General features: G+C 43.0%; 1 protein-coding gene across 1 annotated transcript in view; it reads right to left on the bottom strand.

Moving 5' to 3' along the window:
- NUP133 (nucleoporin 133) overlaps positions 1-25,961 on the bottom strand; it is a 942,256-nt gene that overhangs the window by 792,917 nt on the left and 123,378 nt on the right. The window lies entirely within an intron of this gene.

Below are 25,961 nucleotides of genomic sequence, written 5' to 3'. Positions count from 1 at the left end.
CATCTGAGGACTTTCCCATTAGTCGGGGCACTGGGCAGGGGTGCCCTATATTGTTCCTGCAGTTTGCTCTGGCCATGGAGCAACTGGCCGGCAGGTTGAGAGAAGAGACGAAGACTTGGGGATATATTATGGGGAAATCATTCTAACATAGTGTCACTATAAGCAGACAACACCTTGATTTATCTACAAGTGAATCATGAGATTTTACTTGAAGTCATGTCTGCACTAGATGCCTTAGACCACATATCCGGGCTCCGTATCTATTGTGGCTAAGTCTGGTCTTTTCCCACTATTGAAGACACCGGATGACTCGCTTACTCCGCCCTGGAGCACACCACACCCCTTCAATGGAAAACCGACACATTCAAATATTTGGGGATCCAGATATATCACTCAGAACAGGACCTAATAGACGGGAATCTTGGCAAAGCATTGCTCAGGATTCGCCACTCATTACCCTTCTGGATACAACTCCCACTGTCCCCAATAGGGTGGTAGCTATAGCCAAAAAGCTGGTATTGCCTAGACGTTTATACTACTTGGCTGTCTTACCAGTGATACCATGGAAATCCTTTTTCACACAGTTGCAGCATCTACTGGTGTCACTGGTTTGGGCTGCCAAGAGACAGAGTCAGGATGGACACTCTATATAATACACTGGAAGGTAGTTGGCTAGAAGCCCTGAACTTTGAATGTAATGCAGCTGCTCAGTTGCAATTGTCCCTCCCGTGGCTTCAACATCTGCCGATCCCACTATTGGGAGTAGATTTCCAGACTACTACATTGGTAGACTGGCTCATAGAATCCCCCGCCCCCCCCCCCCCCCCCCCCCATGGATTCGTTCTTCCATAGTTCCCTTCTGTAGGTGGCTAAGAGTTTTGGCAGACATATATCTTACAAGGTAAAGGTAGGATACGCTTTGCGCCTTCTGTCCCACTGTGGGCTCCTCCATGAAGCCGACTGAAAGACACTTTCCAAGTGGGTGCATGGTACACAGTGGGCTACACAACCTGGGGCAAGATAGTGGAGGACAGTAGATTGAGTACCTTTGAAGATCTCACTGGCTGGGAGGTGGTACTAGATCAGAGCCAGTTCCTTAGATACTCCACTATATGGAGGGTAGCCAGAGCACTCTGGAATATGGATATGGAGCAAGCTCCTGAGTTCAAACTGCTAGAATTGATGTTAACTCTGACTGGGCCTTCGCAGGCCGTTTCTCTCATATATGGAGTCCTGAATTCTAAAACGGCAGGATCAACACCCTTGATTCTCAATGAGTGGTGAGAAAATAAGTTAGAGATGGTCCTACAGGAGCCCACATGGCGGAGATGAGTGGGATCAGTTAGGACAGTTATCACGAAATGCTTGATTTTGATTCTTGTAGTTTAACTATTACACCATACATATCTCTGCCCAACAGGAATGCCAAGATGTATCCAAGGACTAATGCCACTTTTTCCAGATGTCACCGGGAGGAGGCACAGTTCTTCCATATGATATGATTTTGCCCTGTTAGAACAGTTTTTTGCAGGGTTTTACCTCATGTATCTCTACAATCACATCATCAGTTATAGCCCATGACTCTAAGATAGGTCTCTTTCACTTAGGGCGGTAACAAAAACCACAAAACAACTTGGGGGATTCGAAGACTTGGCCTTAATTTTAGCGAAACTGCATATCGCTATGTCTTAGAAAGCTGCACAGGCACCCTCGATCACCATGTGGCAAAAGAATGTAGTCCGCTGGGCCACGGCAGAATTATCGATCCGTTTCGGATCCCAGAGGACGAGATGGTAGATGAAACCTTATGACACACAGCTCCGAGTATCTGTCAAATCTTGATGCATTACAGACTCCAACTCCAATCTTATATGTGCCATTAACCAACACATTCTGGGTTTTCAGACCACAATTTGTTTACTTTCAGTGTCTCTTATCTTTCTTTATATGTGGGATGTGTAGTAGAGGGCTGAGGGGTGAAGGTGGGTGCGAGGGACTAAACTGTTTGTTCTACATATACCTTATTTATACTTGTTCATGTTGTGGTTCATAGTACTCAGATATGTGATAATGGTTTGTCCAACAAAGACCGAAATATATAAATACAACAGACAGTAATATGCACATTGGGTCTACTCACACAATACTTTTGCCAAGTATGGAAAATGTCACTTACCCAATGTACATCTGTTCGTGGCATGTAGTACTGCAGATTCACATGCTTTGCATAAGTCACCATCTAGTGTTGGGCTTGGAGTGTTACAAGTTGTTTTGCTCATAAGAAGCTTTTTTGAGTAACAAGATCGAGTGACTCTTCCTCTCGCGATAGTGCTCATGGTCATCGAGTTCTTCGTTAGATTGTTTTCCCGCAGGAGGGTGAAGAAAGGAGTGAAGAAATGTATGTGTACACACACAGACAGATAGAGATAGACAGATAGATTGATAGATATATAGAAGGAAAAGAAAAGGAAGTACTACAACGGCTACAAGCTTCTGGGTGGGGGTTGGGAGGGGGTGCACGTGAATCTGCAGTACTACATGCCATGAACAGATGTCTACAGGTTAGGTGACATTTTCCATTCGATGGCATGTGTAGCTGCAGATACACATGCTTTGCATAGACTGAAAAGCAGTCTCCTCCTAAAATAAGCGGTGGTTAGCCTGTAGGAGTTGGATTTGTTTGAAATAGCGTTTTAAGCACTGCTTGACCAACATTTGCTTGTTGGCGAGATAACACATCCACACAGTAATGTTTCGAAAATCTGTGTGGTGTGGACCATGTGGCTGCTTTGCATATGTCTGCCATTGGTATATTTCCTAAGAATGGTATTGAAGCTCCTTTCTTCCTAGTAGAATGTGTTTTAGGAGTTACTACACTATAGCAAGTTTGAATACACTTTACTATCCACCTTGCTGTTTTGAAATTGAATGAAAATGTCACTTACCCAGTGTACATCTGTTCGTGGCATCAGTCGCAGTAGATTCGCATGTTCTGCAATAGCTCGCCATCTGGTGTTGGGCCGGAGTGTTACAAGTTGTTTTTGTTCGAAGAAGTCTTTCGAGTCACGGGACCGAGTGACTCCTCCTTTTGTCTCCATTGCGCATGGGCGTCGACTCCATCTTCGATTGTTTTTCCCCGCAGAGGGTGAGGTAGGAGTTGAATTGTAGTAATAGTGCCCATGCAATGGAGTGACTAAGTATGCACCTATTTAAGGTTGAGATGATACATATATAAATAATTGAAGGTAACTTCCAAACTGCTACAGGCTCCCGGGGAGGCGGGTGGGCACATGCGAATCTACTGCGACTGATGCCACGAACAGATGTACACTGGGTAAGTGACATTTTCAGTTCGATGGCATCTGTCGCTGTAGATACGCATGTTCTGCATAGACTAGTAAGCAGTTATTTCCCCAAAAGCGGTGGATCAGCCTGTAGGAGTGGAAGAAGTCTGAAATAATGTTCTTAATACGGCTTGACCTACTGTGGCTTGTTGTGCGGCTAACACGTCTACACAGTAGTGCTTGGTGAATGTGTGAGGCGTAGACCATGTGGCTGCCTTACATATTTCTTGCATTGGGATGTTTCCTAGAAAGGCCATGGTAGCACCTTTCTTTCTGGTTGAGTGTGCCCTTGGTGTAATGGGCAGCTGTCGTTTAGCTTTAAGGTAGCAGATTTGGATGCATTTAACTATCCATCTGGCTATACCTTGTTTTGATATTGGGTTTCCTGCATGAGGTTTTTGAAATGCAATAAATAGTTGTTTAGTCTTTCTGATGTTTTTTGTTCTGTCAATGTAATACATCAATGCTCTTTTGACATCTAATGTATGTAGTGCCCTTTCAGCTACGGTATCTGGCTGTGGAAAAAACACTGGAAGTTCCACTGTTTGATTTAGATGGAACGGTGAAATAACCTTTGGCAAAAATTTAGGATTGGTCCTTAGGACGACTTTATTTTTGTGTAGTTGTATAAAAGGTTCCTGTATTGTAAACGCCTGAATCTCGCTTACTCTTCTTAGGGAAGTAATGGCGATGAGAAATGCCACCTTCCAGGTTAGGAACTGTATGTCGCAGGAGTGCATGGGTTCAAAAGGTGGACCCATAAGTCTAGTTAGGACAACATTTAGGTTCCATGAAGGAACAGGTGGTGTTCTTGGTGGTATAATTCTCCTAAGGCCCTCCATGAATGCTTTAATGACTGGTATCTTATATAGGGAAGTTGAATAGGTAGTCTGCAGGTATGCAGATATTGCTGCAAGGTGTATTTTAATGGAAGAGAAAGCTAGGTTAGATTTTTGTAAGTGAAGCAAGTAACCCACTACATGTTCTGGAGTTGTGTGTAATGGTTGTATTTGATTAATATGGCAGTAGCAAACAAACCTCTTCCATTTACTTGCATAGCAGTGCCTGGTGGATGGCCTTCTGGCTTGTTTTATGACTTCCATACATTCTTGGGTAAGTTGTAAGTGCCCGAATTCTAGGATTTCAGGAGCCAGATTGCTAGATTCAGCGATGCTGGATCTGGGTGTCTGATCTTTTGGTTGTGCTGTGTCAACAGATCTGGCCTGTTGGGCAATTTGATGCAGGGTACCACTGATAGGTCTAGCAGCGTTGTGTACCAGGGTTGCCTTGCCCAAGTTGGTGCTATCAATATGAGTTTGAGTTTGCTTTGACTGAGTTTGTTTACCAGGTAAGGAAGGAGAGGGAGAGGAGGAAAAGCGTAAGCAAATATCCCTGACCAGTTCATCCATAGGGCATTGCCTTGGGATTGTTCGTGTGGGTATCTGGATGCGAAGTGTTGGCATTTTGCGTTCTCCCTTGTCGCAAACAAGTCTATCTGAGGTGTTCCCCAGAGTTTGAAATAAGTGTTCAGAATTTGGGGGTGAATTTCCCATTCGTGGACCTGTTGGTGATCTCGAGAGAGATTGTCTGCGAGTTGATTTTGGATCCCTGGTATAAATTGTGCTATTAGGCGAATTTGGTTGTGAATTGCCCAATGCCAAATCTTTTGTGCTAGCAGGCTTAACTGCGTGGAGTGCGTCCCCCCCTGCTTGTTTAGATAATACATTGTTGTCATGTTGTCTGTTTTGACGAGAATGTATTTGTGAACTATTATTGGTTGGAAAGCTTTTAGTGCTTGAAAAACTGCTAGAAGTTCTAGGTGATTGATATGCAGTTTTGTTTGATGTACGTTCCATTGTCCTTGTATGCTGTGTTGATCGAGGTGTGCTCCCCACCCTGTCATGGAAGCATCTGTTATTACGTATTGTGGCACTGGGTCTTGGAAAGGCCGCCCCTTGTTTAAATTTATGTTGTTCCACCACAGAAGCGAGAGGTAAGTTTGGCGGTCTATTAACACCAGATCTAGAAGGTGACCCTGTGCTTGAGACCACTGTGATGCTAGGCATTGTTGTAAGGGCCTCATGTGCAGTCTTGCGTTTGGGACAATGGCTATGCATGAAGACATCATGCCTAGGAGTTGTAATACCATCTTTGCTTGTATCTTTTGTGTTGGATACATGCGTTGTATGATGGTGTTGAAATTTAGAATTCTTTGTGGACTTGGAGTGGCTACTCCCTTTGATGTGTCTATTATGGCTCCTAGGTATTGTTGTACCTTGCGCGGCAGAATGTTGGATTTTGTAAAGTTGACGGTGAACCCAAGTTTGAAGAGGGTTTGTATGATCTGATTTGTGTGATTTGAGCACTCTATGAACGAATGGGCCTTGATTAGCCAGTCGTCCAAATATGGGAACACATGTATTTGCTGCCTTCTTATGTGTGCAGCGACTACCGCTAGACATTTGGTAAAGACTCTTGGTGCGGTTGTTAATCCGAAAGGCAGTACCTTGAATTGGTAATGTATTCCTTTGAATACAAACCTTAGGTATTTCCTGTGCGATGGGTGTATTGGTATATGGAAATAAGCATCCTTGAGGTCTAAAGTTGCCATGTAGTCGTGTAGTTTTAGCAATGGCAATACTTCTTGTAGTGTGACCATGTGGAAGTGGTCTGATTTGATGAAAGTGTTCACTACTCTGAGGTCTAGGATTGGTCTCAGCGTTTTGTCCTTCTTTGGTATCAGAAAGTACAGTGAGTAAACTCCTGTGTTTATTTGTGTGTTTGGCACTAATTCGATTGCATTCTTTTGCAATAGTGCCTGCACTTCTATCTCCAGGAGATTGGAATGGTGTGTTGTTAAATTTTGTGCTTTTGGTGGTATGTTTGGAGGGAATTGTAGAAATTCTATGCAATAACCATGTTGGATAATTGCTAGAACCCAAGTGTCTGTAGTGATTTCCTCCCATGCTTTGTAATAATGACCTATTCTTCCCCCCACTGGTGTTGTGTGGAGGGGGTGAGTGACATGTGAGTCACTGTTTAGTAGTAGGGGTTTTTGGGCTCTGAAATCTTCCTCTATTTCTAGGGAATTGCCCTCCTCTATATTGTCCCCGAAAACCTCCTCTATACTGTCGCTGGTAACTGGACGGTGTTGCTTGTGAGGTGCTGGCTTGTGTGCTTTGACCCCGAAACCCCCCTCGAAAGGGCGTTTTACGGAATGTGCTGTAATTCCCTCTGCTCTGCGGGGAGTAGAGTGCGCCCATGGCTTTGGCAGTGTCCGTATCTTTTTTGAGTTTCTCAATCGCTGTGTCCACTTCTGGACCGAACAGTTCTTTTTCATTAAAAGGCATATTGAGAACTGCTTGTTGAATCTCTGGTTTAAATCCAGACGTTCGGAGCCATGCATGCCTTCTGATAGTTACAGATGTATTAATTGTCCGTGCAGCTGTATCTGCAGCGTCCATGGAGGAGCGGATCTGGTTGTTGGAAATGGTCTGTCCCTCCTCAACCACTTGTTTTGCCCTATTTTGTAAGTCCTTGGGCAGATTTTCAATGAGATGTTGCATCTCGTCCCAGTGGGCTCTGTCATAGCGCGCAAGTAGTGCCTGGGAGTTCGCGATGCGCCACTGGTTTGCAGCTTGTGCTGCGACTCTTTTACCAGCTGCATCGAACTTGCGGCTTTCTTTATCTGGGGGTGGTGCATCTCCAGATGTGTGAGAGTTGGCCCTTTTCCTAGCTGCTCCTACAACGACAGAGTCTGGTGGCAGCTGTGTAGTGATGAAAACCGGGTCTGTAGGAGGCGCCTTATACTTTTTTTCCACCCTTGGTGTGATTGCCCTACTTTTGACCGGCTCCTTAAAGATGTCTTTTGTGTGCCGGAGCATAACAGGGAGCATAGGCAGGCTTTGGTATGAACTGTGGGTGGAGGAGAGTGTGTTGAATAAAAAATCATCCTCGACCTGTTCTGAGTGGAGGCTTACGTTGTGAAATTGTGCTGCTCTAGCCACCACTTGAGAATACGCGGTGCTGTCTTCTGGTGGAGATGGCTTCGTAGGGTATGCCTCCGGACTGTTATCTGACACTGGGGCGTCGTATAGGTCCCATGCGTCCTGATCTTGGTCACCCTGGCTCATGGTGGTGTGAGCTGGGGAGTGTGATGGAGTTTGTGCTGGTGAGACGTTAATCACGGGCGGAGGAGAGGGTGGTGGGGTAACTCTTTTCACCACTTTTGGTTGTGGTGTCTGTTCAGTCTGGAACTCCAACCTTCTCTTTCTCCTAATGGGGGGAAGGGTGCTTATTTTTCCTGTCCCCTGCTGTATGAAGATACGCTTTTGCGTATGGTCCACATCAGTTGCTTGTAGCTCTTCCTCAAACCTATGCTTTTGCATTTGGGAGGTTAGCGAGTGCTCTTCTGTATAAGAGCCTGAAGCTGGGTCGCTTGCAGTTTGTTTCGGCATCGAAACCCTGTCTGCGTGTTTTTTCGGCTCCGAGGTGACTTTTTTCTTTTTCGGGGCCGAAACCTCTTGGCTTCGATCTGCTTCGGTGCCGCTGTCTCGGCGTCGAGCCGTGTCCACACCGGCATCTCGTTGTCGAGGCTTGTCTCCAGCACTTTCTCGGTCCCGAGAAGGCTGCGTGCCGGTGTCTCGACCGGAGTCGGACGACCTCGGCACTGTTTGGGCCTTTTTCGGTGCCGACGGTCGGTCACCGAATTTATGGGTGGAGCCATGGCCGGATGGCAGTGGCGTCCCCTGGGCCTTGTAAATGTTTCTTTGTGTGGTTTTCGACGTCTTACTCACGGTTTGTGTATCGTCGAATCCTTCGGAGTCTGAGTCTTGGATCGAGAAGGTACCTTCCTCTTCCTGTTCCTCGAACTCCCGTTGGGCTGTCGGTGCGGACGCCATCTGAAGTCTTCTGGCTCGACGGTCTCGGAGTGTTTTTCGGGACCGGAACGCACGACAGGCCTCGCAGGTGTCTTCGCTGTGCTCAGGTGACAGGCACAGGTTGCAGACCAAGTGTTGGTCTGTGTAGGGGTATTTATTGTGGCATTTGGGGCAGAAACGGAACGGGGTCCGTTCCATCGGCGTTCTTCAGCACGCGGTCGGGCCGACCAGGCCCCGACGGGGGATCTAAAAACTACCCCGAAGGGCACCGGAGCTCTTCGATCTTCGATGCGGTGTGGAATCTAAGTACGCCGATCCCGAACGCAACAATACCAACGAAAATCTTCCGAAATTAGCTAATTTTCCGTTCCGAAACTCGGAGCGACAGGAACACGTCCGAACCCGATGGCGAAAAAAAAACAATCGAAGATGGAGTCGACGCCCATGCGCAATGGAGACAAAAGGAGGAGTCACTCGGTCCCGTGACTCGAAAGACTTCTTCGAACAAAAACAACTTGTAACACTCCGGCCCAACACCAGATGGCGAGCTATTGCAGAACATGCGTATCTACAGCGACAGATGCCATCGAAGATAGGATTACCTTTATGAGGCTGCTGAAAAGCAACAAAAAGCCGTTTAGATTTTCTAAGACCTTTTGTTCTATTTAGATAATACATGAGAGCTCTTTCCACATCAAGAGTGTGAAGAGCTCTCTCAGCATCTGAATCTGGATGTGGTAAGAAGATTGGCAATTCCACTGACTGATTGGTGTGAAATGGTGAAACCACTTTGGGTAGGAATTTTGGATTAGTCCTAAGTACTATTTTATTTTTGTTAGTTTGGAAGAAAGATTCTTCTAAAGTGAATGCTTGAATATCACTAACTCTCCTTAAGGAAGTAATTGCTACTAGAAAAGCAACCTTCCATGAGAAAAACTGAAAAGCACAAGAATGCATGGGTTTAAATGGTGGGCCCATAAGCCTTGTGAGCACAAGGTTAAAATTCCAGTAGGAGCTAGTGGCGCTCTATGTGGAAAAAACTCTTAAGGCCTTCCATAATAGTTTTTATGACAGGAATTCTAAACAGAGAAGTATGTTGTCTGTTTTGGAGGTAGGCTGCTATTGCTGTTAAATGAATTCTAATAGATGAATTTGCAAGATTTGTTTTTTGTAAATAAAGCAAATAGCAAACAATATCCTGTACTGATGCTTTAAGTGGATCAATGTTTTCGGGTTGACAGTAATATACCAAACGTTTCCATTTAGCTGCATAGCACTGTCTGGTTGTAGGTTTACGCGTTTCTTTTAGAATGTCCATACATTCTGATGGAAACGGTTGATATCCAAACTCTATGACCTCTGGAGCCAAATCGTCAGGTTCAGCATACTGGGATTTGGATGCCTGATTTGACCTTTGTTTTGAGTCTATGGGTCTGGTTTGTTTGGGGGCTTGTGATGTGGTACTACAGATAGATCCAACAGTGTTGTGTACCAGTGTTGACGTGCCCACGTGGGAGCTACGAGTATCATAGTGAGGGGGGTGGGACGTATCTTGTTGACCAGAAATGGAATTAGTGGGTGGGGGTGGTGAGGGAGGGGGGTGGAGCGTAAGCAAATATCCCTGACCAAATGAACCATAGAGCATTGCCCTTGGATCGAGGGTGTGGGTATCTGCATTAGAAGTTTGGGCATTTTTGAGTGTTTTCGCTTGTTGCAAAGAGGTCTGTGTCTGGGGTTCTCCACATGTGAAAGTACTGTTTAATCAGTTGTGAGTAAATGTCCCATTTGTGTATTTATTGCTGCGTCCTGCTTAAGAGGTCCGCTAGTAGGTTGTGTATCCTTGGGATATACTCTGCTAGTAGTTGAATGCAACTGAACTGCCCATTTCCAAATTGTTTGTGCTAGATGGGATAATTGGGATAAGGGTGTCTGCCCCTGATTTTGCAGATAATGCATTGTTGTAATGTTGTCTTTCCTTATCAACACTGTTTTGTGTGTGATCTGTGGTTGGAATGCTTTGAGTGCTAGAAACACTGCTAGCAGTTCCAAGTGATTTACGTGGTAAGTTTGTTGAATTGAGTCCCATTCTCTCTGTAGGGTAAGATTGTTGAGATGGGCTCCCCAACCTGTCATTGATGCTTCAGTAGTGATTATGGTCTGTGGCACAGGGTCCTGAAATGGCCGCCCTTTTGATAAGTTGGTGTGATTCCACCATTGCAGAGAGTTGCAAGTCTGGTGGTCCAACAACACTAGATCGTGCAGTTGACCCTGTTGCTGAGACCATTGTTGCGAGAGAGACTGTTGTAGGGGTCTCATGTTTAGACGTGCATTGGGTACTATTGCTATGCATGATGCCATCATTCCCAACAGTTTCATGATGGACCTCACTGTGTAAGTTTGATTGTATTGTAGCTGTGATACAAGATTGTGGAAAGCTTGATTTCTCTGTGGGTTTGGATATGCTAATGCTGACAGTGTTCAGAATTGCTCCCAAATATGGATGTATTTGCGGTGGTTGCAGGTGAGATTTTTGGTAATTGATTGTGAACTCTAGACTGTGTAGGGTATCAATTGTGTATTGTGTGTGCTGTTGGCAGGTCTGAATGGTGCTGCCTTTAAGGAACCAGTTGTCCAGACAGGGAAAGACATGTATATGTTGCCTTCAGAGGTATGCTGCCACCACTGCAAGGCATTTGGTAAATACCCTTGGTGCTGTTGTTACTCCAAAGGGTAACACTTTGAACTGATAGTGCTTGCCTGACATCATTAATGTTAGATATTTGTGATGTTCTGGATGTTTGGGAATGTGGAAGTAAGCATATTTATGTGCTTGAATCTTTTTATCGTTTTAGTTTTAAATTCAATGGCTACAGTACAACAAATGTTGATACAGAGAACATATGCATTACAAACAGCTTTGTCATATAACTGCATTTCAAGGTGGAGATTCAGCACAACTTGTGTGCAATAAAAGTACAATTACAAAACAGTTGATAACTTGGAGTCCATTTCGAGCACCCCCCATAACCCCCCTCCATAGTCCCAGCATCTCTCACATGTCCAGCTTCCATTTCTGCCAGTCCATGGGGGTCCGCCTGCCCCCCCCATCCCCTCACCCCCTCCCATGTGCAGACATTCATCCAGTAATCCAGTAATCAGCAGTGTATTTTTAGCCGCAGAGGTGCCCATGTTTGTCGGCGTGGAAGTAAGCATCTTTTAGGTCTAATGCGGTCATGTAGTCCTGTTTTTGTAGTAGGGGAATGACATCCTGAAGAGTGGCCATGTGGAAATGCTCTGAGAGGATGTACTAATTGAGGGGTCTGAGATCCAGGATTGCTCTGAGAGTACCATCCTTTTTTGGTATAAGGAAGTATAGAGAATATAAGCCTTTCCCTTGTTGAGCTGTAGGTACCACTTGTATTGCACCTTTGAGTAGAAGGGATTGTCCTTGTTTTAATAGAATGAGATGCTCCTGAGTTAGTTTGTGTGAACAAGATGGAATGTTTGGTGGAGTAGAAATGAGTTCTAGACAATAACCATGTTGGATAACTGATAGAACCCACTGATCTGTAGTAATGTTGTTCCATTGTGGATAGAAATTTACCAGTCTTGCCCCCACAGGAGATATGTGCTCTTTGGAGATGGTGAAAAAGTCATTGTTTGTGGAGGGTTTGCCTCTTCCTCTACTATTGGATCCTTTGTATGAGCTTCTAAATGATCCTCTTGTGTAGAATTGTCAGGATTGTTTTTGATGGGTGGTTGCTGTTTCCGTTGCCAATGGGTTGAAACACCCTCTAAATTGTGGTCTAGAAAAGTACCCCTGGTGGGTGCGGTATACAAAGCCCACATGGCCTTAGCTGTTTCAGAATCTTTTTTAAGTTGGTCTATTGTTGTGTCTTTTTTAAGTTGGTCAAATAAATGCTGCTTATCAAATGGCTTGTTTAAAACTGCCTGCTGTATTTCCTGTTTGAAACATGAATATCTTAACCAGGCATGTCTTCTAATAAGCACATTGGTGTTAAGTGATCTAGCTGCTGTATCAGGTGCATCCATAGCAGATTTAATAGCATTATTCGATATTGCTTGCCCTTCATTAACTATTTGTCGTCCCAATTTATGGTATTCTGGAGGGAGGTATTTTAACAGCTCTTCCATTTTGTCCCAGTGTGCTCTGTCATATCTAACCAAAAGAGCTTGTGAATTGGCTATCCTCCAGTGACTTGCAGCTTGTGAAGCCACCCTTTTCCCAGCTGCATCTATTTTTCTGTTTTCCTCATCAGGAGGAGGGGCATCTCCTTTGGACGGACTTTTAGTCATTTTTCTTGCTGAGCCAACTACAATGAAATCAGGTAGTGGAGTTCTTATAAACACAGGGTCTGAGGGTACTGGTTTATATTTTTTGTCCACTCAACGGAGTGATACTCCTAGCTTTAACACGCTGTTGAAAGATATCAGAAGCACGTCTGAGCATGCCTGGGAGCATGGGAAGACAATCGTATTGCTTATGCATTGATACTAGTGTGTCAAACAGAATATCCTGCTCTATCTGATCAGTGTGCATTTGCACACTATGGTAGGCTGCAGTTCTAGCCACTACTTGATTATATGTTGTAGTGTCTTCTGGTGGTGAGGGTCTGGCAGTATATAACGGAGGGTCATTTGGTAAAATGGAACCAGAGCCATATGTATCCCATAGATCTGTGTCTTGTTAGCCATCACTAAGATCATCCCTATGTGGTGAAATTGAGGAATTATGTGGTGATAATGGTGCCTCATATGTAGGTGACGGTGGCTGAGGTGGTATGGAAGGAGGAACAGGAGACTATGGTGGTAAAGGCTGTTTCTGCTTTGAAGCCTCTCCCTGTTTGACCTTGAAGACTTTCTTTGATGGAGGTGCATCTTTTGAAGTGTCTTTAAAAGTCAAATTTCCTTTTAAAGGACATTGGGGTGGAGGCAATTATTCTTCCTTTGTCCTTTTGAGTAAGTATCTTTCTCTGTTTGGCGTCCATCACCTCTAAAATAGGGTGAATGTCTATGGATTCCTGGGTAGAAATAGTTCCTTTTCTACCCATGGCTTTCGACTCCAAAAATTTATGTTAAGGTTGAACCGAAAGTGTAGGCTCCAAAGCTATTATAATCTTTTTGGGATGCGAAGATGTTATAAACTGTTACAGATCTTTCTGGCTCTAAAGATATGCTTTTGGATTTTTGGCTCGAGATGGCTAGCTCTACGGTCCGAAGAGTCTTTTTCGATCAAAAAGATCTACAGATGTCAGACAAAGATTGCACACAGAATGCTGATCTAAATATGGGGAAATTTAGCGTGACACAGAAGACAGAATCAAAACTGAGTTTGTTCCATGATATTCACTTTGAAGTAGGCCCTTAAAGGGCGTGAAATTCGACCCAGACGGTCTATGTCAGATTGAGTATAGATGGAAACACGATCGAAAACTATAACAACAATATTATAGAAAGAGTAGAATAAGTTCTGAAATTCCGAAGCGAGATTCACCAGATCGAGAGGAAACATGTCCAAACCAGACGGCGGAAAGAAAACAATCTAACCAAGGACTCTATGCCCATGCGCACTATCACCAAGAGGAGGAGTCACTCGATCTCGTGACTCGAAAAAGCGTCTTAGAAGAAAATCAACTTTTAACACTCCATGCCCAACACTAGATGGCGGACTTATGCAAAGCATGAGTATCTGCAGCTACACATGCCATTGAACATGTAAAAACTAGTGATGATGTAACTGTACCAGCTTTTTAATGATAAAACTAATAAACATATATAATTAAAAAAAATAAAGATAGACTCCTAATTGCGATTTTAGCCACCTCAGAGTCCAGGCCATTCAGCCAAGGAAATCTTTTGAAACCCTTTTGTCATGAAACTGTTGATACTTATACCAACTTACTCAGTCCATTAAAAAGCTGAGACTTCACTCAAGAAACTTTCTCCAGTCAACGCTTTTTCCAGGGGCCTGAAGATGAGGGGGCTGCTTTTCCAGCCAAGCTCAGTCATAGGGGATCCTGCTAAAAGGCTATCTGCTTGAGAAAAGTGCATCTGGAGCAGTTTCCACAGTCATTATTTAGTGCTCGCTACTTAAATATAAATATGTCGGATGTAGCTCAAAGTCTGGCAGTAATTCATTAACAGTAGAGTCGGAGGGAACAAACAACTGAACAACAAGTTATTTCAGGCAGCAACAGTAATAACTTTAAAAAAAAAAAAAACTACATTTCAAGAGTTAAATAAAGAGCATACATTTGATGATTTGATGCAGGGGGTAGACTCATTATGACAAGTATTCAAAATGAAATGATGAGAGAGAAGTAAACCTGCAGAAAGAATGTTCCATTGTGTAGGTTGCAAGCACAGACAACAGCACTACGGGCGGGTACATGGGCACAGAGAACACACACAGAGGCACAAACACATCTCATGAACACAAGTAACACAAAGTGACTGTCCGGCACAAAGACAGCATGCATACATACATGTGTCATTGTTTGTGTGTATGAGCAACAACAGTATGAGCGGTCTGTGTGTTGCACATACATTAAGTCTAAGTCTTTCTGAGCCAGTTGGTGTTGTGTGTGCAAGCTTAACCATATATATTGGCTGTTAGTGCATACCTGGGTGTTCTGGTTTAAAGTTGGTTTGTCTAGTGTGATTACAGGACATTTTCAGCTGCCTCAAATACATTTAGAATCTATGTACCTATGTTACCTGTCTCTATATGTAGTTTTATTCCAAATTTAGTTGGTAGTGTTGACCCATTTCACTACTTAAACTTTGTCTAATGCAATTGGTCATCCATGGTCATGTGTCACAAGCTATCTTTACCTAGGGGAGCAAAAATACTCTGCAGCTCCCGCCACTACCAACATTCCATACAGAAGCTGACTGACTGACTGTATTCCTGGATTGTAACCCCAGTGCTTTTCAAGGTAACTAACCAATTTGTACTTTTAACCTCTTTTACCCTTTCTGTGTCAAAAGAAGCAGCCAAAAACTGTCTTGTGCTTCTAAGATTTAACTCTTCCTCCAGTCCATTGTTAGCACAAAGCACTCGTATCCCCCTCTACTGCATAATGAAATGGTGCGCCTGGTTATCAGAAAGCCTCGATTTTGACCACTGGAACTTTGTTTGTCTCTCTGCCATTCTACTGCCCTTCTAATTCCTGCAATGTAGTTAGGTGTTGTAACGTAGGTAATGTATGTAATTCTTTACACTTATGTATATTGATAGATTAGCACAGTCTTGTGCTATGATGTAACATTAGAACCTTTGGTGTGGGGAATTCTATGGGTGGCGGTTGGAGTGGAGGAAGCTGGTGGTGAAGGATCCTCTGCCTGTACAATGTTGTCTGGGGCTGCTAAATAAAGAACCTGCATTAAAATAAGACTGCAGTGATTACTACAGAAATTGGCGACGAAAGTGGCGCAGCCCTGGACGTGGTGAAGCAGATTGTGTTGATGGAGAGGCAGTGACACTACACTGCCTGTTGCAATGATACTGTAGGCCCTACCGTAATCAAGCTTGGCAGGAGAATCGGACGCAGTACAGGATTGAAGAGGACCAAGGAAACTTAATTAGTCAGCCACAAAATACTCGTTCGTTCCCACATGAGTCCTCTAAACATACAAGGAATGCACTTCGACCGTCTCAGAGGACAGATTCAGCTGTGGCAAGTATACGCTTAATTCAGCACGAACGTGAGTACATCTAAAATCCATTACCTACTTTATGCGTCTCCCAGCCAGTCTTCAACTGCCGGATTGCGAGGATTGTGTATCCTCATAACCATATGATGTAACTGTACTGTGAATTTACCCACAGTGTCTCCTCGTGGCAGACATATTTCTGGTACATTTGCTGTTCCACACAGCTTGTTGGTTAAATTTCAGCATTACAAAGATTCGCTGATCAGCACAGCTTATATTGTTGACAGATGAGTCAATCATTCTCTGCTGATCATCACAGCTGATTACGAACAGGAACGTTCAAACATTTTGAATGTGGAATCAATTTGGAGAGTTTAATATCATTAAAATGTTATACAACTGCGCCAACCACTGGGTTTTTATGTAATAACAGCATTTTACACAATTGTATTATTACAATCAACTGTTCACGTTAGTTGATCTCTATTACTAACACATTGCTGTTTATTATCACATTTAACCGATATATTGTGCACTTGTGTTATTTTCTTTGTTTCTGCCATCTCATTACAAGCAGTGAAACGTGTGCATTACACTCATTGAACTTATCCAATCCTCTACCATTTATTCCTGCGAAAGAAGAGCCCATTATGCCTTGGAAGGAATGGAAAGAGTACTTTTGTAATTATATAGACACTTTTGAGGAAGAGGATTTTTCACCGGAGGAAAAAAAAAAAAAAAAAAAAAAAAAAAAAGGTCCTGCTGTATTGCTTAGGTCCAGGAGGGCTTAAAACATACAATCAGATTGAAAAGAAACCCAGAGAAGGAGGGAATGTATTTACGCATGCTTTAGAGGATCTTGATGCACATTTGTTACCTATTGTGTGTGTTGCTGTAGATAGGTATACGTTTTTCCAGAGGAAACTAGGAAAACAATTGGTAATGTTGATGACTACGTTGCTGCACTTCGTGCTCTGGTGTTAACATGTCATTTTGGTCCACTCCAAGAAGAATTTATTCGTGGTCAAATTGTTTTGCATGAGCAACCCAAATATTCAGGATAAACTGTGGGTCAACGGTGAAGCACCTCTAAAGGAAGTGATTGTTCTAGTAAAGAAAGCAGAACTTACAGGTAGATGTGCCAAAGCGGTAATGGATGAAGTACAAGAAATAAAAGAAGTTAACAAAATATCTAATGCAAAATACTGGAAAGGTGGTGAAACTAAAAAAAAGCTTCAAGAAGCAGCGGATTATAATTGCAAACTCAGAAGTGTGGAACAAAAGAAGTGTTATAGGTGTGGGAGCGCTGACCACTTAGCATTTTTCAAAAAATGCCCCGCAAGGAATCAAAAGTGTTCTCATTGTGGTGTTGTGGGTCACTATGCAAAGGTTTGCAGGAGGAAATCTGTTAATTCAAAAGTTAATGTTAACCTCTCGGGTGCCTTGGACGAGGTCACCTCGTCCTACACCCAGGAACTGGAGGGAGCGCTAGCGCTCAGCTCCTGTGCTCCCCACCTACCCCCCCCATCCCCCCCCCCCCAAGTCAGGGATGGAAGGGGAAGCCCTTCCACCCATGACCACCCCACCCCCCCTGTGACATCAGCGCGCATTGCGTGCTGACAATCACAGAGGGCCTCCTCCCATCGCACTGGAAGCTCAGCTTCCAGCACGATGGAAAGAAATGCTTTGCATTTCTCTTTCGATCACGTGGGGGAGGCCCAGAGAGGCTTCAAAGGGAAGGAAATGTATTTCCTTCCCTTTGAAGTCTCGCTGAGCGTTTCAAAAGCCGGATTGCTTGCAATCCGCCTTTTGAAACCCCAGACACCAGGGATTTTTTATTTTTTTTGGTTGAAAATGACATAAGGGTCGCTCCCAATGGGGGGCATTTTTTTGGAAGACCTTTTCTGTCCCCGATCTGCCCCCAGGAGGGGGCAGAAACCTCTAGGCACCAGGGATCATCATTATTATTTTTTTGGAGGTGGGGAGCGACCCCTTAGGTAAGGGTCGCTCCCCTAGGGGGTGAATTATATTTAGGCCATTTCTGCCCCCCTTGGGGCCGGATTGGCCTATTTTGATGAGGCCAATCTGCCCCCAAGGGGGACAGAAACCACTAGACACCAGGGAATTTTTTTTGTTTTACACATGGGGAGCGACCCCTTGGACAAGGGTCGCTCCCCCAGGGGGAAAATTTATTTTAGGCCATTTCTGCCCCCCTGGGGGGCAGATCAGCCTATTTTGATTAGGCCGATCTGCCCCCAAGAGGGGGCAGAAACCACTAGGCACCGGGGATTTTTTTGTTTTTTTTTTTGTTTTACAGATGGGGAGCGACCCCTTGGACAAGGGTCGCTCCCCTGGATGGGAAAATTGTATTTAGGCCATTTCTGCCCCCTTTGGGGGCAGATCAGCTGATTTTTGCTATGGCAATCTGCCCCCAAGGTGGGCAGAAACCACTAAGCACCGGGGCTTTTTTTTTTTTGCGCCAATGTCACGCAGGGGGAGCGACCCCGTAGGCAAGAGTCGCTCCGGAGGGGTGGAAGACCAAAGGGCAAATTGTATTTAGACCCCTTGGGGGCAGATTGGCAGATTTTAGGTCAATCTGCCCCCAAGGGGGCAGAAACCACTAGGTACCGGGGATTTTTTTTTGGCGCCAATGTCACGCAGGGGGAGCGACACCGTAGGCAAGGGTCACTCCCTATAGGGACAAATTTATTTTAGGCCATTTCGGCCCCCCCGGGGGCAGATCGGCCTGTTACCTCCAGGAGCCAGGGCAAATTTGTTTTTTGTTTTTTTAGAGATGGGGAGCAACCCATTAGGCAAGGGTTGCTCCCCTTAGTGGCAGATTGTCCGATTATAGTTCAATCTGCCCCCAAGGGGGCAGAAACCACTAGGCACCGGGGATTTGTTTTTTCTCTTTTTGCGCCAGTGTCATGCAAGTGGAGCGACCCCGTAGGCAACGGTCGCTCCCGGGGAGGGTCTGGGTTTAAATTTATTTTAGGCCATTTCTGCCCCTCCTGGGGCCGGCTGAGCTAGAGGCCAAAATCCACAGGTAGGCACTTTGCAAAAAAACACCTCTGTTTTCTGTGAAAAAATGTAATGTGTCCACTTTGTGGTTTGGGCCATTTCCTTTCATGGGCGCTAGGCCTACCCACACAAGTGAGGTACCATTTTTATCGGGAGACTTGGGGGGGGGGGGGGGGGGGAACGCTGGGGGAAAGGAAATGTGTGGCTCCTCTCAGATACCACAACTTTGTCACCGAAATGAGTGGAAAACATGTTTTTTTTGCCAAATTTTGAGGTTTGCAAAGGATTCTGGGTAACAGAACCTGGTCACAGCCCCACAAGTCCCCCCATCTTGGATTCCCTTAGGTGTTTAGTTCTCAAAAATGCACAGGTTTGGTAGGTTTCCCTAGGTGCTGGCTGAGCTAGAGGCCAAAACCTACAGGTAGGCACTTTGCAAAAAACACCTGTTTTCTTTCAAAAAATGTGATGTGTCCACGTTGTGTTTTGGGGCATTTCCTGTCACGGGCGCTAGGCCTACCCACACAAGTGAGTTATCATTTTTAATCGGGAGACTTGGGGGAACATAGAATAGCAAAACAAGTGTTATTGCCCCTGGTCTTTCCCTACATTTTTTCCTTCCAAATATAAGAGTGTGTTTTAAAAAGACGTCTATTTGAGAAATGCCCTGTAATTCACATGCTAGTATGGTCACCCCGTAATTCAGAGATGTGCAAATAACCACTGCTCCTCAACACCTTAGCTTGTGCCCATTTTGGAAATATAAAGAGTGAAAAATAGCTATAAAGAAAACCTTTGTATTTCAGCAAATTAATTGCTGTATACCCAGTATAGAATGAAAACGCACTGCAGGGTGCAGCTCATTTATTGGCTCTGGGTACCTAGGGTTCTTGATGAACCTACAAGCCCTATATATCCCGGCAACCAGAAGAGTCCAGCAGACGTAACGGTATATTGCTTTAAAAAAATCTGACATTGCAAGGAAAAGTTACAGAGTAAAACGTAGAGAAAAATTGCCGTTTTTTTCACCTCAATTTCTATATTTTTCTTTTTCAGTTGTTATTTTCTGTAGGAAAACCCTAGTAGGATCTACACAAATGACCCCTTGCTGAATTCCGAATTTTGTCTTCTTTTCAGAAATGTTTAGGCTTCTGGGATCCAGCATTGGTTTCACGCCCATTTCTGTCATTGACTGGAAGGAAGCTGAAAGCACAAAAAATTGTAAAAATTGGGTATGTCCCAGTAAAATGCCAAATTTGTGTTGAAAAATTGGGTTTTCTGATTCAAGTCTGCCTGTTCCTGAAAGCTGGGAAGCTGGTGATTTTATCCCCGCAAACCCTTTGATGATGCCATTTTCACGGAAAAATCCACAAGCCTTCTTCTGCAGCCACTTTTTCCCCCATTTAAAAACAAAAAAAAAAAACGAAATTTTCACTGTATTTTGGCTAATTTCTTGGCCTCCTTCTGGGTACCTCTAGAATCCCTAGGATGTTGGGAAAAAAAAGGACTCAAATTTGGCTTGGCTAGCTTATGTGGACAAAAGGTTATGAGAGCCTAAGCGCGAACTGCCCCTAGCCAAAAAGAAGCCTGGCACAGGAGGGGGAAAAGGCCTGGCAGCGAAGGGGTTAAATACATTAGAGAGGACAGTGACTCTAATTCCGATGATTTGGAGAATACGAATGTTCATCAGGTGTTTTGTATAGATTACGACATTTTAGGTGTAGATCAAGTTAAAAGGATGAAACCATGGTGTGAATTGGCGGTAGGAGGGGTTATGATTAAGGCGATTTCAGATTCAGGTTCACCCTTTACCATAGTGAATGAAGATGTATGGAAGGATAAATTGGTGGAAAAATTAGGCACGCATCTTGACAAATCTGAGGTTGTTGCCAAGAGCTATACTGGAGACAAAATTGGATTTGTGTGTTTCCAGGAGTTAGAATTTCAGTTTAAAGAAAGGGAAGCACAGTGCAAATTGTACGTTTCTAAAAAGGGACCCTCAGTCTTAGGTTGGACGGACCAGGGTGATTTAGGAATAATTTTGAACCCCAACAATCCAGATCCAATGTTGACAATTAAAGAAAATCGTGAGGGAAAGGAAGAAAATTGGATTCTTACCCAGAATTATTTTCTGGTAACGTGGTGCTGTTGAATGATTTTCAGCACAAAATAGAATTAAAATCATCAGCAATTCCATGTATTCATAAGGTTAGACACATACCTATCTCTATTAAGGAGGAGCGTCATGATGAATTGAAAAATCTGGTGGAGGGTGGCATTATTGAGCAAGTTGAGTCAGCAGAATGGGTTTCTCCATTAGTAGTTGTAAGACGTTCCAATGGTAAAGTAAGATTATGTGTGGACCTTAGGGAGCTGAATAAAAACATCTTAATTGACCAGTATACATTACCACGCATAAATGAAATGTTTTACGCAACAAAGAATATGTGTTGGTTTTCAACTATCGATCTAAAATCTGCTTACCATCAGGTGCCATTACACCAGGATAGTAAGAAATACACAACGTTCATAACGCCTTTTGGATATTATCAATATACCCGTGTGCCTTTTGGACTAGCATCAGCTGCAGCAATGTTTCAAAGGACTATGAGTAATATATTTAGTGGAATCTCTGGGTGATGTTTTTCCAAGATGACATCCTAGTCATGGGTAAAAACAGAGAGGAACATGACAATAAGTTGAAACAGGTTCTAGAAATCCTTAAGAGGAAAGGTTTGACAATAGAGTATAGTAAATGTAAATTGGCTCAAGAAGAAGTGGTTTACTTGGGTCATAGCATCAGCAAGAATGGCATTAAACCGAAGCAAGCTTTAGTGGAAGCTATCAAAGAGGCTCCTTGTCCTGCTAGGAAAGAGGATGTGAGAGCTTTTCTAGGTTTAATTGAATTTTATTCCAAGTTCATTAGGAACTTTTCTGAAAAAACGTATCATATACGACAATTACTCAAGAACAAATCCAAATTTATTTGGTCAGATGAGTGTCTAAGGGCGTTTCAGGATTTAAAATTTTTAATTTGTAAAGCACCATTTCTGAAGGGATTTGATCCCAAATGCAAATCCATTGTGACAACAGATGAAAGTAATAAAGGTTTGGGGGCGGTACTAACACAGTGTGATGATGAGAACAATGAATGGGTTATTGCCTTTGCATCACGGTCTTTGACCCCAGCTGAAAGAGATACTCAGTCATAGAGCGAGAAACATTAGCCTGTGTGTGGGCACTGAACCATTTGTCAGTTTGTGTGGGGACTGCATGTCTTGTTGAGGTCTGATCATAAACCTTTAACAAAGGTTTTGACGACTGCTGGATTACAAAATGCATCTCCGAGATGGAGCAGGATGTCGCTAAAATTGTTGGATTTTACTTATGATGTACAGTACTAGCCTGGAGTCAAGAACAAAGAAGCTGATTTTCTAAGTAGAATGCCATTACCAATTAAAAATGTAGATGAACTAATGGGTGAGGAGAGTTGCGTGGCTGGATTATTTGATGAGGGAGTGGAAGGTATTGATATTATGGAATGGAAGGAAGGATGGATTAAGGATGACAGTTTAAAAAGAATAGCTGGTTACATAAATGGAGGTTGGCCTGAAAAAAGAAATCTTGGGGCAGATGGAAAAAAATTCTGGGAGATGAGAAATGAACTTTATTTAGAAAACAATATGATGTACAGAGGTGGAAGAGCTGTACCTCCAGTTTCTCTTAGGAGAAAGATACTAGATTTATGTCATGAAGGACATCTTGGAATATCCAAAACTAAACAAAGAGTCAAAAGCAGGTATTGGTGGCCTGGTCTTGATAAGCAAATTGAAAAAAAAATGAGACTGCATAGAATGCAATAGTTCTGTTAAGTGTCAGAAAACATTTAAACCACCGTTATTACCCATTGCATGCCCCAATATGCCCTGGGAAAAGATAGGTTTGGATGTGGTGGGACCGGTGGAATGCAATAATGGTGAATACAAATTTATTCTGGTCGCAGTGGGCCATTTTTCAAAATGGCCAGAGATTGAAATAGTTCATAAGGCAGAATGTGAAAGAATTATTACATTTTTAGACCAAACATTTACAAGAGAATGTCTACCTAAAACTATGATTACTGACAATGGTCCTCAATTTGTGGCTGAGAAATAAACATTTTTTTTTTTAAAGAAATGGTGTAATCCTTATCACTACCTCATTATACCATCCAGAAGGAAACGGTTTAGTGTAACGATTCAACAGGGTCATCAAAGGGAGTATCCAGTTGGCCAAGAGTAATGGTTTGAATTGGGAAAGTGAGCTATGTAAGTTAATTTGGGCTTACAGAATTACTCCCAGTAGCGTCACTGAGGAAAGTAAATTTTCCTTGATGAGAGGTCGTGAACCTATCAGCAAGGATCTTGGTTGGCTATCGTCTGGTAAGCAAGTCGAATGGTCACCTGATCAAGTAAGATTGAAAATCAACAAGCATATAAGGAGTGGTATGACAAGAAAATCTGAACAAGAGAATCCAAAGTAAAATGTGGAGATTGGGTTAGAGTGAGGAAAGAGAGAAAAGGAGAAATCAGATATTCAGAGCCTCTGAAAGTATATGAAGTATTCCGTAACTCAGTTAAATTAAGTGATGGGAAAGTGTGGCATTTCGGCAGGGTTTCCAAGTGTAGGAATGTTAAACAAGCTGAAACAGAGAATGTCAAGAGTTAGGATTGGTTGGAAACAGATGAAAAGGCGAGTAGTGAAGAGGTAAATTTATACAGTAGATTAGTGAGGAGTGACCGTAAAACGCGTGCGCTTGAAACACCAATGCATTATAGTATTCAGCATTCGCTGCGTGATAGTGAAACGACAGGTACACAAAACTTACAAAACAGTAGAATCAATGACAGTCAGATCAACACTGGAAGGTTTGGTAGGATTATCTCCAAACCAAAGAGGTTTGATGACTTTGTATGTGTTAATACGGTTTAATAGAAAAATATAATGTTTTTTTCTGTTAGATTTTCTTTTTAAATTTCTGTTTTTATCAACCTGTATGAATTTAAAAAGAAAATGGGTAACTTGCTTGTAGTGTATTTTTGTGATAAGATATACGTGTATGGAAGTTCTAATATTATTTTTATTTTATCTTTTTTAAATATAAAAAGGGAAGATGTATTGTAACGTAGGTAATGTATGTAATTCTTTACACTTATGTATATTGATATATTAGCACAGTCTTGTGCTATGATGTAACATTAGAACCTTTGGTGTGGGGAATTCTATGGGTGGAGGTTGGAGTGGAGGAAGCTGGTGGTGAAGGATCCTCTGCCTGTACAATGTTGTCTGGGGCTGCTAAATAAAGAACCTGCATCAAAATAAGACTGCAGTGATTACTACAATAGAAATGAAAAGACAATCTAAAAGGTAACAGGCATGAAAAAATAAGCACTCACTTTGCTGCTTGTGTCCCGTTTCTGGCCATCAGAAAAACCACAGCTTTATAGAAACATACACAATCCTCCTTGGTTTTCTCATTTTACAGCTGTCTAAAAACATCTGCTGAAAACTGCTTTTTAAAAGCAGTTGTTTTAAAGGTATATCATTCCTCCCTCAAACCTCTTTTTTTGGTTCATGGACACTATTTATCATCTAATTTGATCTAAAGGCATAATAATAATAATCATAATAATAATAATAATAATATGCCAGAGTTATTTTTTTCTCCTGAAGTCTTTGCTCACACACAGCTTGTAGTTCGGATGACAAGATGAACCTCTCAGCCCCTCAACTACTTTTCCTCTGAGTGTGTTTAGCACTGAAATGGATGGCAAGTAAGAGAGGTGAGTTAAAATGGTCCAATGGGAGGAGAGGTTGGGTATTGAAACCTCCACAACCAACACAGAGTTACAGAGTAACAGAGTAAATCAATTATCTTTTCAACTTTACACGGTCCTCAAAATCATAAGTTGCATGTGTTTATGGGATCTCTTTTCAACAAAGTTATATGAAGACCCTGTGCACAACTTTACAGTAGGGTAGCCTGGCAGAAAGTGCTGGATCGATCCTGCATGGGATTTGAGTGTTTATCCCACGTGTGCAGTGGAGGTGGTCCCTTGTAAGTTGTTCGGTATACAGAAAGCAGTGTTTTCAGAAGCATGTACATGATTCTGTTTTAATGGGACAGACAAGGTAACTTGTCACTGCAAAGCAGGGCGCTTGTTAAATGTCTATCCTGACTGAGTTGGTCAGTTATGCAATGTTTTTGGGCTACTTAACTGCTTCAACTGTTTTTTAATTCTGTGATTTCCATTTAAAACTAACTGCTGAATGCAAGGACTCGTGGGAAAAACTGCTTTAAGAAAGTGGAGTATGGGAGCTTTGGAGGGTATGGTTGTGTTAGTGGTATGGTAGGGGCAGAGCTGCCTTTGGCGGACGATGGTTGGTGCAGTAAGGTCAGACCGGCTACATGAGTGCCGACAGAGCCCAATTACTGGCCAGTAGCATCTCTCTGCGTGGCAGTTTAATAACATCTCAGTCCACACAATGTATTAGAGGGAGTCTATAGACAGACTGATATACCTAACCATTCAATGAAAAGTTGGGGAGGAAGAAATACTCATACAGTGTTCAAAATATGAATTACATTTTATTCAAGCAGTGACTGAAAGAGGGTGACCAAAACAAATAAATGGCTGAATGATGCTGACCTGAATCCTCTCTGTGCATTTCTTAATGACAAAGGCTCTGGCTGTGCCAGACTATTAAAATGTGCATTACACTCATGCCACTGAATCAGATACTAGTATATAAATAATGGTTGTTTCGCAATAGACATCTACTTTCTTGTACAAGTTACATTAAAGGCCAATCACAGGATTTCCTCGCCCTTTATTGTGTACATTGTCAGACAATCTTTTTCCAATGATGGGCTCTCACTTGGCTCCACAACTATAGGACACAGACAACTTGAATGCAATCCGATACTACCCATGATTTCCCGCTATTGAAACAGCTGAGCTAATACATATGATAACTCTTAGCAGAAACTTACACCAATCAA

This window comes from Pleurodeles waltl, chromosome 5 (genome assembly GCF_031143425.1).
Source record: "Pleurodeles waltl isolate 20211129_DDA chromosome 5, aPleWal1.hap1.20221129, whole genome shotgun sequence".
Lineage (NCBI taxonomy): Eukaryota > Metazoa > Chordata > Amphibia > Caudata > Salamandridae > Pleurodeles > Pleurodeles waltl.
Note: the sequence above shows the minus strand (reverse complement) of the source record. Positions and strands in the feature narration are given on the sequence as shown.